The sequence below is a fragment of the Pan troglodytes genome, chromosome 5 (assembly GCF_028858775.2).
Source record: "Pan troglodytes isolate AG18354 chromosome 5, NHGRI_mPanTro3-v2.0_pri, whole genome shotgun sequence".
Taxonomy (NCBI): Eukaryota; Metazoa; Chordata; class Mammalia; order Primates; family Hominidae; genus Pan; species Pan troglodytes.
In genome coordinates this window covers 147,689,720-147,703,117 of record NC_072403.2, presented here as the reverse complement: position 1 = coordinate 147,703,117, position 13,398 = coordinate 147,689,720, and the positions used below count along the sequence as shown (strand labels likewise).

Genomic DNA, 13,398 nt, shown 5'->3' with positions numbered 1-13,398 from the left:
TACATTTAAAGAATTTAAAATACCTTGTGGTGAGGTGTATAAAAACAAAAGCAAAACGAAACAAAAATTAAATATAAAACCCTGAGCTAAATCATAGCAGCAAGATGTAGATTTTTTCCATCTGTGAGTGTATGTGCTCCATGCTCACTTGGCAGCTGTTGCTTATTTTTTTTTACCTAATTCATTTTTACTCTTACCTAAAAATGAGTTGTTAATTAAACTTGATAGCCATAGAGGCAGAATCGTGCAAATGCACCGGTGAACAAAATGATGTGCAATGAAACATAGAACTCCTGCGTCAGTTTGTGCCATGGGTCCCTGCATTTCCTCCAGCTTCCGTGGTGAAGCCTTAGGCTTGTTCCTGCCAGGGAGATGCCTCCTGATGCCAGCAGGAGTCATTCAAGAAGCAAGGCTATGGTGATGCCATGCAGGTGTGCCTGGGGCCTCAGCTTGTTCTTTCCCAAAGAGCATGAAGGTCCAGTTATTTAGGGATACTTCCTTTACCAGGGACCCCAGCTTATCCCTGGGTTACACTTCCCACTCTGGAAAAATCCCCATAGTTGCCATCTGTTGTTTCTGCCTCCCCTACATCCTCCTCCTTTTCCCCATCCCCATCCTAAATTCTGCTAACAGACCTTTTTTGGGGGGGCGGGGGGCAGAACTTTCCTTCCTCTATCTTCTATGCATTTCATGGACTTTGCCCCCAGCCCCATTCCCACGACAGAGCCACAAGGGGGCATGGGACCCACAGGGGCCAATCAGATTTCTCCATTGCTCCGAGGCAGACTGTGTTTTAGGGGTGGGCGCAACACTAAAGAATGTCCACATTCCTTTTTCAAATACTAATATCGTTTCTTTGATAAAGAAAGTATTTATGTATCCCTAAGAGCCTAGGCACTAGGATTAAGCATCCCTGTAGTTGTTGGGGTTTATCTTTGGTGTTGAAGCTACAATAGTGAACAAAACAGACGGTTCTTTGCCCCCATGGAGTCTACATTTTGGAGAAGCAGGGAAATTGTCAAAGAAAAATAAGTAAACGTATAATGTCAGTTGGTAATGAGGGCTTCAAAATAAGGTAAGGAGAATGAGGTGTGTGTGTACACGTGCATGTGTGTGTGTGTGGTGTGTGTTTGCTATTTTAGGAAAGATGATCAGGGCAGCCCTCTGATAAAGCAACTTGGAGCGGAGGCCCAAATGATGGGACATAGCAGGTACTGTGTGCCTCTACCTTCCATGCAGATGAAGCCATGGAAAGTTCCCACAACACATGAGTGCTTGGCAGAGCCAAGGAACAGGAAGGGAAATAGAGTGGCTGGAAGAGAGTGAGCAAAGGGAAGAAATAAGTTTCAGAAGGTATGTCTGGGACAAGATCAGGACATGTCTTACAGGCCATGCACACGACTTAGATTTTATTCCAAGGTGAAAACCTACCTATCAGAGTGTTTTGAACTGAGGAATGTCTATGATTCGACATGAATTCTGAAGAGATTTCTCTCTTTTCTCTGTGGAAGATAGACTCCTAGGGAGCAAGAGTAGAGGCAGAGAGACCAATAAATGAGGCCACTGTGCTAACCTAAGTGAGAGCACATCATGGCTCGGACTTGGGTGAGAGCAGTGGAGAAGGTGGGAGGGCCAGATTTTGGAAGGGGGCCTGTGTATTTGCAGACAGCGTTGGCAGTATTTGAAGATGAGAGGTGTGAGAAAGAGAGGAATCAAGAGTAATTTCCAGGTTCCTGGCTTGGGCAAACTGGACTAGAGTTGCCATTTACTGACATGGGGAAGCCTGGGAGAAGAGCCTGGTTTTGAGGTGAAATAAAGAACAGTTCTGGACCTTCACTGAACAGCAACAGATATTTGATTGTGTACTCTGTACCAGGCACTGTTCTAGGTGCTGGGGAGAACGCAGTGAAAACATATAACACACATACACACCCTCCAACACGTAGTTCTTTGACCCCACGAAACTTAGATTCTTCTGATAGGAGAATGGCCATAACAACAAATAAAAAATTTATATAGGATATCGGGTGGTAATACTGTTGTGAAGAAGAAACAGGAGAGGGAAGGGTCACTAGTCAGATAGAGGCTTGCAATTTTAAAGTGAGTATGCAGAGAAGGTGCCACTGCAAAGGTGATGTTGGACACAAAGGCAAGTTGATGAGGGAGGCATAGGGAGAGCATTTTAAACAAGAGGACATTAAGTGCAAGGCTCTGGGGACTGGAGTATTTGGCTGGTAAGTAGTAGGATGTGGCAATGGGTGCAGAGGTGACAGATCAAGGAGAGTTTTCTAGGTCATTGTAAGGACTTTGGCTTCCTGTCTGCATGAAACAGGGCTTTAAGGACAGGAATGAGGCAATCTGACTTACTTTTTGACAGGATCGCTCTGGCAACCATGTGGAGGTCAAGGTAGAAGAGAGTCTAATAAAGGATATATTGCAATAAACAAGCCAGACATCCTAGTGGTGTCTACCACGATGCTTTGGTGGAGGTGGCTAGAAGTGGTTTACTTCCAATTATATGTTGGTGTTAAGGACAATAAGACTTGTTAAATGGATTGGGTGCTAAGTATAAAGGAGGGAGATTAGTGAGAGGAGCCAATGACATCTCCAAATTTGGGGTTCCATCAAGTAGAAGAACAGAGCTAGCACTGACCAAGAGATGGCGGGAGAAGCAGGTTTTGTGGGGAAGATGAAGTTTGATATTGAATTTGTTAACCTTGCCTGTAAGATATCTACATGGAGATGTTGACTAGGCAGTGGAATATATAAGCATGCAGTTTAGGGTACAGTTCTGGGCTGTAGATATAAATTTGGAAGTCATTGTATACCTGTAGAACTTAAAGCCATGAAACTAGATACAATTACCAAGGGAATGAATGCAGATGGAAGAGCTGCAGGCAGTCCACGATTATGCTGTCAAGAATATAAAGAAGGACTAGCAAGGGAGGCTGACAAGGAGCCTCCAGAAAGTATAAGAAAAACCAAGAGAGGATGGTGCCTTAGAAGGTAAATTAACTATTTCAATGATCAGCTGTGTAAAATGACACTTAAATGAAGATTGAAAATTGACCCTTAAACTTAGAATGTGTAATCATTTGTGTCTTTAACAAAAGAAGGTTGAGTGTAGTAGAAAGTTGAAAGGTTAAGAAAAACGAAAGAAGAATTGGGAACAGAGAGTATAGGCAATTATTTCAAGGTGTTTTGCCCCAAAGAGAGCAGAGAAATGGAGCAGTCATTGAAAGGGAATATCAGCATGTTGTACACTGATGGAAAAAAATGCAGTTAAGGGGAATAATTGGTGATGCGGAAAAGAGGGAGCAAATTGCTGGGGCACAAATCAAATTTGTGGTAGGCTACATGCCCTCCAGATATGTCCACACTCTAATTCCTGGAACATGGGGACATGTTAAATTGCATGGCAAAAGGGACTTTGCAGATTTAATTGAGGTTCTGAATCTTCAAGTAGGGAGATTTTATCCTGGGTTATCTGAGTGTGCCCAATCTAATCACATGAACCCTTAAAAGCAGAGAGATTTTTCTGGCTGGAAGCAGAAGAGAGATGCAGCAGAAGTCATAGAAATTCCAAGTTTGAGAAGAATTCACACAATGCTGCTGTCTCTGAGTTGTGAGCCCGTGTGCAAGGATGCAAAAGAGGTCTCTACTAGCAAAGAGTGAACCCCCAACTAACAGCTAGCAAGAAAATAGCCACCTAAGTCCTACAACTGCAAGGAACTGGATTTGCCAACAACTTGAATGAACTTGGAAACAGAGTCTTCCCTGGAACCTCCATAAAATAATACAGCCCTGCTGACACCTTGTTTTCTTGCCTTGTGAGATTTTAAGCAAAGTACCTAGCCAAACCCACCTAGAGAAACAGGGACTAATATATTTTGTGTTAGTTTGTTTCAGCAGTGATATATAACTAGCAGAGTTATTGGCTTTGGAAAAGAGTGTGGATGTTTCATCCATAGACATAGAAGGCAAAACAGAGTAAATGGTACAGGTGTTGGTAGGCGGGTTGCAATGGCGGTGCAACCATCACTGTATGTGAACATTCTCTGTGACTTCTAATTTCTCAGTGAAATAACAATTGTCTAAGAGAGGGGAGGGGGAGGTGATGGAGGTTTGAGGAAAGGAGATATAAAATGTCATCCACCAGAGTAAAGAGCCTAAATTACCAAAGAAATATAGTATGATGGCCAAGAGTACTAGGGCCTATTTGAGTTTGGTTGTCATTAACTAAGGTGATGCTAGATAGCATGTTACCTTTGCAATATTTATGATACATCCAAATATGAATCTTATGTAGGCAGCTTATATAGCATTCTGGAGCACCATGGACAGATGAAATAGTATTGAAAGCTGTGGGAGGGCATGAGATCACTTAGGAAATGAGAATAGACCCAAGGCTAAACTCTGTTTAGGTAATGGGAAATTGAGAAGGATCCAGCAAAGGAGATCAAGAAGGAGTGCCCTGAAGGCAGATGCACAGCCAAGATAATGGTCTCTCAGAAATGAAGTTCAAACAGTTGGTGCTATGGATTAAATTATGCCTCCTCCCTAAGTCATATGTTGAAGTCCTTACCTCCAATGTATTTGGAGATAGGTTTATAAGGAGACAACTGACGTAAACGAGGTCAAAAGGGTGAGTTCCTAATCTGATGGGGCTGATGCCCTCCTAAGAGGAGGAAGAGACACAAGAGGTCTCTCTCTTTCCACCATGTGAGGACACAGATAGAAGGTGGCTGTCTGCAAACCAGGAGAAGAGCCCTCACCAGATACCACCCTGCTGCCATCTTATTCTTGGACTTCCATTCTCCAGAACTGTGAGAAAATAAATCTCTGTTGTTTAAGACACTCAGTCTGTGGTATTTTGTTATGACAGCCCAAGCCGACTAATACAGTCAGTTATGATAGTCAATGGATTTTCTTTTTTGTCTGAGGTTAAGTTGGCTTTCTGTTGCTCGTCATAGGAAGTGTCCTAACAAATTCAGTGTCCAGTGTCCCTGTTTCCTAGAGGCAACTGCTGACTGTGTTCTCCCATGATACAAATACTTCACCATTTGCAGATCGAGAAAACTTTAAGGATATACCTACACCTGTATCGATATGCATGTCCATGTCCATGTCTATGTCTATGTCTTTCCCAGTATCTATCTAATTATCTCCACCAAACACAGTAATATTAATCTAAGACTACTAGGTTTAAAACACTCACTCATCTGCAGAGGTACTATTATTTAATAAATACTTCAAAGTATTCTTTGAAGCACAGCATTTGAAATGACCCCACTTTCTGTAATTTATTAGTTATAATCTAAAAGGAGTAACTTTTTTATTTTCACTTTCATCCTAAATCTTCTTCTTAAATAGCCCATGATCCATCACTCATAGAAATGACCATTTTTAGTCATTTTCTTTCCTTTGCAATTCAACTGTCTATATTCTCTTTTCAAAAAAATATTTTTTTTTTTTAGAGAGAGGGTCTTGCTATGTTGCCCAGGCTGGTCTTGAACTCCTGGCCTCAAGCAATCCTGCTGCCTTGGTCTCCCAAAGTGCTGGAATTACAGGTGTGAGCCACTGTTCCTGGCCAAAACCATTTTCTTTTATTTCCTTTTTTTTTAGACAGGGCCTCACTCTGCTGCCCAGGCTGGAGTGCAGTGGTGTGATCATAGCTCATTGCATCCTGGGCTCAAACAATCCTTTTGTCTTGGCTTTCCGAGTAGATGAGACTGCAGGCATGTGCCACCATCATGGCTGACAGTCTCTTTTTAACAATCAGTTCTTGCAAGAACGAGTAGTGTAAGAACTTATTACTGCAAAGACGTCACAAAACTATTCTTGAGATCTGCTGCCATGATCCAAACACCTCCCACTAGGCCCCACCTCTAACATTGGGGATTAAATTTCAACATGCGATGTGGAGGGAACAAATATCTAAACTATATCAGGCATGGAAGATGATAAGTTCACTTTTGAACCTAACATCAAAGTGAAGATGGATATGTGGCTATGAAACTTAGCAAAACAAAACAAAACAAACTTGGGCTAGAAGAACAGTTTTGAGTAGCATCATATTGGTGAAATTAAGCTACATTAGCTCATGAAGTGTGCTTAGAGTGAGGAGAGAAGAGGTTCTGGGGGAAAATTGAAGGGAATACCAGTATTGAAAGGAGGAGAAGCCTATTAAAAAATCGAGAACTGGCAACATATGAGGATAAAAAGAAGGATGTGGTATCACAGTATACAAGGAAAACGATGTAAAATATAGTCAGCAATGTTAAATCTGCTTAGAGAAAAATAGAAGACATCTTTTATAGCAATTAAATAGCTGTACATTGTAAAGTATTGCAATATTGGTGTAGGTATCTATAAATTTTAAAAAATGGAACAGAAAAAAGTCTAAAAGTGAATCATCATGTATATAAAAATTTAGTAAAAGATAAAGTTGATATTTTAATGAGTGGAGAAGAAATGGACTAGTTAGTAAATGATGTTAGAACAAGGCTAGCCATCTGCAAAATATAACATCCAACCAAGTTAAACTTAGATTCATTCCAAAATCCATTATACAAATATAAATTGCAATTAAAGACTTAAACATGAAAAACCAAAACTGTCAAATTGTCAGAAAATATTTGATTGGATATACCAATGATCAAAAGCAAAAGACCTTCCTATAAAAGACACAAAAGCAAAGGCCACAAAGAAAATGTGCAAAGTAGCTAACGTCAAAATCATAGTCTCCTGTAAGATCAAATATATTATAGAGTAAAAAGACAAAGGATCAATGGAAAGAAATCTGAACCTGTATAAAAATAATAAGATACACAATTGTACATTAATATATCTCCATTAGATTTATAAAACTTAGAGAGTCTGGCTATAAAAAATGTGGATGAGAATATGGGGCCAAGGGAACTACTGTACATTGCAGGTGGGAATGGAAACTGGTCCAAGTCTATAACCTCTTATCTAAAACCTTTGGGACCAGGGTTTTAGAGTTCAGACTTTGTGAGATTTCTGAAGGGTAGTACAGAGTTTCAAAATTCAGGATTTTTAAGGCTTCAAAAGATTATACAGACTTAATCTCTAACATCCTCAGTGGGGGCTGGGGCAGTTCATCATTCATGCTCTCAGCCCCTCCTCCGAGTACAGTGCTCTTCTCAAACCTAGTCCTAGACCTGACCCTCTGGCATGTGCCACCCATCCAAGTCTATCTAGCAACTTGTCATTTCTGCCAACTGATGCTGTATCTTATACCAACTTCTTTCCACTTCATTATAACCCTATTGTCCATCTGAATTCTCCTCCCTGTTGGCAATAAGATAGTGATACAGTCAGAGCACATTTTAATCCCTTTGAAAATAGAACTGGGCTGGGTATGGTGGCTCACACCTGTAATCTCAGCACTCTTGGAGTGCTGAGGCAGGAGGATCACTTGAGCCCAGGAGTTTGGGATCAGTCTGGGTGACATAGCAAGAATCTGTCTCCACAAAAAATAAAAATAAATTAGCTGAGCATGGTGGCATGTGCCTGTGGTCCCAGGTACTTGTGAAGCTGAGTCAGGAAAGTTGAGGCTGCAGTGAACTGTGATTGAACCACTGCACTTCAGCCTGAGTGACAGAGTAAGACCCTGTCTCAAAAAAAAAAAAAAAAAGAATTGTTACTCATTTACCAAAAAGTCATTCCATAACGATAATGTAAATAATGTTCACAAATATTTATTGGCTACTGTGATTCGTAACTTATGTCATTAACAACCAAATACATTAAGAATGAATGGCTTAAAATTTGATTAGCAAAAGCTATTCAGCCCTACTACTGCATTTTTCTCCTATGTATTTACAGTGCTTTGCATTTCAAATTATTTCTCTTTTCCTTCTACCACCTACTCATTTTTCATGAAAACTGTTTTCCAGATCAACAGACTATCTTACGACCATGTCTCCAACGGGCTAATTTAACTCAGAATCATGGCAAAGTGTCCAATAGAAAGAACAATTGGAAAACAAGAAGAAAAAAACTTCTTCTAAACTTTGCTATTTAATGCTTATCATCAAATATTCTCCATCAGGGCAAATTTGTAAATCACAACCTGGCTTTGGTTACCCCCTTCATCTTGTGTAACTGAGCTCCCCGCTAGCCTGCAGGCTTCAGAAGCTATCTGCAGCCCTCCCCTGCCCTCCACTCAGCCACTGTGAGCATGCCTTCTTGAAGCAGTGCCTTCTGGCATTTTTCCAACCCCATCTTCCACCCATTTTCTGGGTTCATTTTCTATTCCTTTACCCTCTGCTCTTCAAGGTGAGAGCTGTCATCATATCATCAACAAATCTTTAGAAATGCCTATTCTGAACATAGCAGTTATCTGATAACCTAATTCATGCTGAAGTTTTTATAGGAGAAAAAAAGTTTGCGTTGTGACTCCTCTGGCTATTTACTCGCAAACTGGAATTTTCTAATCTAGAGATGTGCCATGTTATAGGCTGAATCATGTCCCTCCCTCAACCAAAAAATGCATATGTTGAAGTCTTAAACCCCAGTGTCTCAGAATGTGACTGTATTTGGAGATAGGGTCTTTAAAGACATAATTAAATAAGGTAAAATGAGGTTATGCAGGTGGGCCGTAACCCGATATGACTGGTGCATTTATAAGAGATTAGGACACAGTCAGTCACAGAAGGAAGGGTGAAGACAGAAAAAAAGACAGCCGTCTATAAGCCCAGGAGAGAGGCCTCAGAAGAAATCAATCCTGTTGACATCTTAATCTTGGATTCCTAGCCTCCAGAACTGTGAGGAAATAAATTTCTGTTATTTAAGCCACTCATCTGGGGTATTTTGTTATGGCTGCACCAACAAACTAATACATGCCACAACATAGACTCTGAGGCAGACGCTCTGGGGAAAGGTTTCTTCTTCAGAACACAACAGGTAAAGGGTCTCATGTAGCCTACTACTCGTGTGTTCTTTTTATTATAACGAAGTATATTTTGTATTTTCTTATTGGTTACATTTTTTGTATTGCTAGAAGTTTTGCTTTCTACAGTATAGAAATTACAATAAAAGTCCACATTTAAAAAATAAGTTAATGATTAACCACTTTCCTTACAATATTATATCAGGATTCCTTTAAATAGCATTTACTCTTAGCGCATTTAAATAGAGATTCCATTTACAAAGGTTTTCGTTTTATGCATTTTAAAATGTTTGAGAGTTTTGAGTGCTTATAATATTGATCAACATTAAGAAAATGTATCAGTGCTAAAGTTAAAATTCATATCAAAAATTAGAGTTTGCTTATTAACTTTGCAGGAGGCTCTAAAATAGCAAGCTGTATGCAGCATTTAAAACCTGAATTCCAGGCCGAGCAGGCAGATCACGAGGTCAGGAGATCGAGACCATCCTGGCTAACATGGTGAAACCCTGTCTCTACTAAAAACACAAAAAATTAGCCGGGCGAGGTGGCGGGCACCTGTAGACCCAGCTACTCGGGAGGCTGAGGCAGGAGAATGGCGAGAACCCCGGTGGGCAGAGCCTGCAGTGAGCCGAGATCGCACCACTGTACTCCAACCTGGGCGACAGTGAGACTCCGTCTCAAAAAACAAAACAAAACAAAACCTGAATTCCACTTAACAGAAGTTTAACTCACACATTGTTTTTTAGGAGTCTTCTAGTGAGTAGGGAAATACTTTACCTGTATTTTCAGAAAGCACATACATAGCCATCCAAATACTTCTTAAGAATTCAGTAACAGGCCACTATTAGATAGTAAGCTTTTTGAGGCCACTGGACCAAACTTAAAAAGCTGTGCAGTGTGTTCCCAACACCTAGCACAGTACCTGGCATGTAATAGACCATCAATATATAGTTGTCTAATGACTGAATTGATGAGGAAAAGAGATTGCTGGAGAAGTTATGTGTAAGTCAAACATGTAATTCAAAGAGACTAAAAGGGGGTCCTTACAACAACATACCCAATAACCCAGCAGTTAAACCGGGCAGATTATGTGAACTCAAGGGAAAGAAAATGGACACTTTATTGAATGATCAAGACATGAGGCTTTTCTTTTGCAAAAGGAAAAAGATTTTGATAGGCAGGGCAGTAAAACAGATGCTGCACCTAGCATTAAAGAAGAGCTAGAAGACATTATGTCTCAGAGAGGGTGCTAGCAGCAGGAACTTCCCTCATTATATTTCTTTTGGGGACCTTGGAAGAACAATTAAAATATACGCAGAGCTGGTGTAGTTGGGTGTAGACAGTAAAATGAAAAATAGGAGCTTCTAGTTATAGCAAACCAAATACTTATTTACCAACACTCCCTGAGAAACAGATACTTAGCAGAGACAGTTTATTTACCTCAGATCTCTCATCTTAACGTTCTGAAATGGCTTTAACCAATCATTTAAGAAATAGAACAAACATCTGCATCTTGTGCTTCATGTCTAGGTTGATGACCAACTTTAAATATTATCCGGTCCACCTAGAAACGATTGAGATTTTACCGCTTACACTACAGAATCCTTCTGGCAAAGACCACAGAGCTGTGGGGTGACTTTTCTCTTCGGACTCACAATCACATTGTGGCAACCTGGAACACATGCTTAAAGAGAGAAGCAAGGGGCCATGCCTGGGTATAGTGTGGATCTGCCATGTTGGCTACAACTGATGTGTTTTGTAACACTTAAAATGAAATGTTTGAGTTAAATTATGTTAAACGAATCACATGTAAAGTTAATTTTGTAACTTGAAAACTATTTCAAATGTTTAGCGTACATACACGTGCAGCATTTAAAGTGTCTCAGATGGTACTTTCACCTTATTTATTGAGGTAGACATCGTCAACAAGAAAATGTTCTTGATTCTCAGAACTAAAGAATAACTAGGAATACGTTTCAGCAAGAGGTTGGAAGCGTGGATGCATTTTTCTCTAGCGTTGCCTATTTTTTCCCCCAGTGTCTCCCATGCCTGCTTGTTGTCATGCCACAAACCAACCCCACATTTCCCATGCTGCAGGATTTCCAATCAATCCTGACTTTACCACCTTCTCCGGGTTTGCTAGAGAGTAAAGGAGCACTCACATTGCACTTGTGCTGACCAGTGAATATGTAGCAGGGGTAAGAAACTATCTAGTTTCTTAACTCATAAAACTGATCCAAACATATCATTCCCTGAGTCCAATTAGAACAGTGTTAAGCTTTTAATTCTTTCATTTTTCACCATTTTCTAGACACCCAGGCTCACTCCCCAAGGCTATGCCAGCACTCTCTCACCCAATTCTACTGATAGTAAAGAAAGCAAAGTTACTTTTAGTTGGCTTCTCTATGGTTTACCCTTGAATTAAGGCAGAATTGCAGCACAGTGAATATCTACCCTGCCCAGGGGTGCACCTCCCCTGACTCACAGAAGTCGCCATGAACTTCCCGTTCCTGGTCATAACCTACGTCAACTTCGTTGAATGGGTTCTTGTTTCCAAATCCTTCCTCACTCTTTCTTCCTCTGAACGCACTCTTTTCTTATTGCGGTGGCAGCTCTTTTACCCCTGATTAAATCAACATGCTGTCAAACACTCGCTTCTCTTAGTTGTTTCCCTGTGTCCCCAGCTTTGCCTCATTTCTGGTCAACAGCCTGCAAGGTTGTTATGATCTTATTCAATTTCTGGGAATCTTTCTTGTTTATCATTCAACTATAAAATAAGTCTCAGGAAAATTCCATCTTCTGTTTGACAACATTTTGTTTTTTACCAAAGCAGAGGATATAATCTAAATCTGTGACAGGAACATTTTCTCGTATTTTCATAGGTAACATTATAAATTTAAGGAAAGCCAGAATGCTAAAGGTTGTCAACATTCCTACATGGAAATAAATTGTCACATATCTATCATCCTTTCTTGTATATTTTGTATCCTTCATTGTACAAATCATGGTTCCCTGCACATGATAGGTATCCAGTTAATTATTCTATACTTTTCTCAAACACTTTCTCTCTGCTAATCCTAAGCATAACATCAGCTTAGATAGCTAGCCTTTTGTATCTGCAGAGAAAATGTAACTTCAGCATGTACCGCATTGGTTTCCACGGATACCAAATTTCTGTGAATGGCACTTAGAGTGAAAAAATCTATAGAGGGAAGTCAAATTTTGCTCATTCTTTTGGTTCAGGTCCTTCTCTTCTTGACCCTCTTTTCTCTTGTACTTTCCGTCCCAGGCCATGTAGTACAAAAATCCTGATACACATGATGGCAATAGAACACCCTTGCGTTAAGATCACAGGACATTGTGTTTGTATCTTTCTGACTACTCGGTGAACATCAAACCATGAAAACTGAAGCTGCTACAGGAAATGGGTAGGTAAAAGCCTAAATCCATTTTGACAAATTCTAACTAGGGATCCCACAGTAATGCGGCGGGCGGGGGGTGGGGTGGAGCAGTTTCTAGAGCAATTTTACAATTCTCAAAAGCTAAATTGAAACCATAAGACTTCACAGAGCAATAAAATTGTCAAGTTCTTTATTTTTGGTTGGAACTTTATTAACTTAGCAAGTTACTGTTTACTACATTGTGCTGTTGAATGCTCTAGTGACTTGTTACTTTTATTGTTAAGTAAGAACAGAAAACACTCATTACTGTAGTAAAAGGGGATATATTTGTGTGATAGGAAGAGAAACCTGAGTAGGGGGTAAAAATTAATGCAGGATGCAGTCTGCTTTGCAGATGAAATCTCTCAAAATTGTCTGCATTGACAAAAAAAATACAGAATCATTGATGATTTTTAAAAATTGAAAATAAACTTAATGCATTATTTATCTGTTTGTTGGTTTGCATGTTTTATTTTAACACCTACACTTGCTCCAAGAGCAAGAGACACACTGAAGTTAATTTCTGATATGTTTTCATTGTGGCTATTCGCTTGTTCTGAACCTAAGAAGGGAAAGGAGATCTCAGACCACTGGGTGAGAAATCAGATAGGACTGCCTTGTTCAAAGACCCCCATACCAAGAAATTGAGGGGCAGGAGCATGGTTACCCAAGAGACTAAAACTAAAAATGGCAAGGAGGCGAGTACTTCCCAGAGGCCATGGGACTGCTGCAGCCGTGGCCTGAGCGTGGCATAAAGGCTACTCCTTAGCCCCACTAGCACCCAGCACGAAGTCAGTGGAGACCTTCTGGAAGGGCTGTACTGGCTCTCAGAAAGGAAAGGCAGCCTACTGGGGACTGCAGTCTTTAGGGATCAGTTAGGATTGTGCTATGGCCAAAAATAGGGTTTAAGACCAACTATAGCCTTCATTATCAGACTTTTTTTTTCCTTTTTCTCACTAAAATACATGCCAAGTTTGGGATATAAAGAATTTTTTTCCATTAAAAAGGAAGCATCTCCTTATTCAGAAATCATGCTACCAA

At 40.2% G+C, this 13,398-nt stretch overlaps 1 protein-coding gene across 1 annotated transcript in view; it reads right to left on the bottom strand.

Moving 5' to 3' along the window:
* PDE7B (phosphodiesterase 7B) overlaps positions 1–13,398 on the bottom strand; it is a 686,767-nt gene that overhangs the window by 345,532 nt on the left and 327,837 nt on the right. The window lies entirely within an intron of this gene.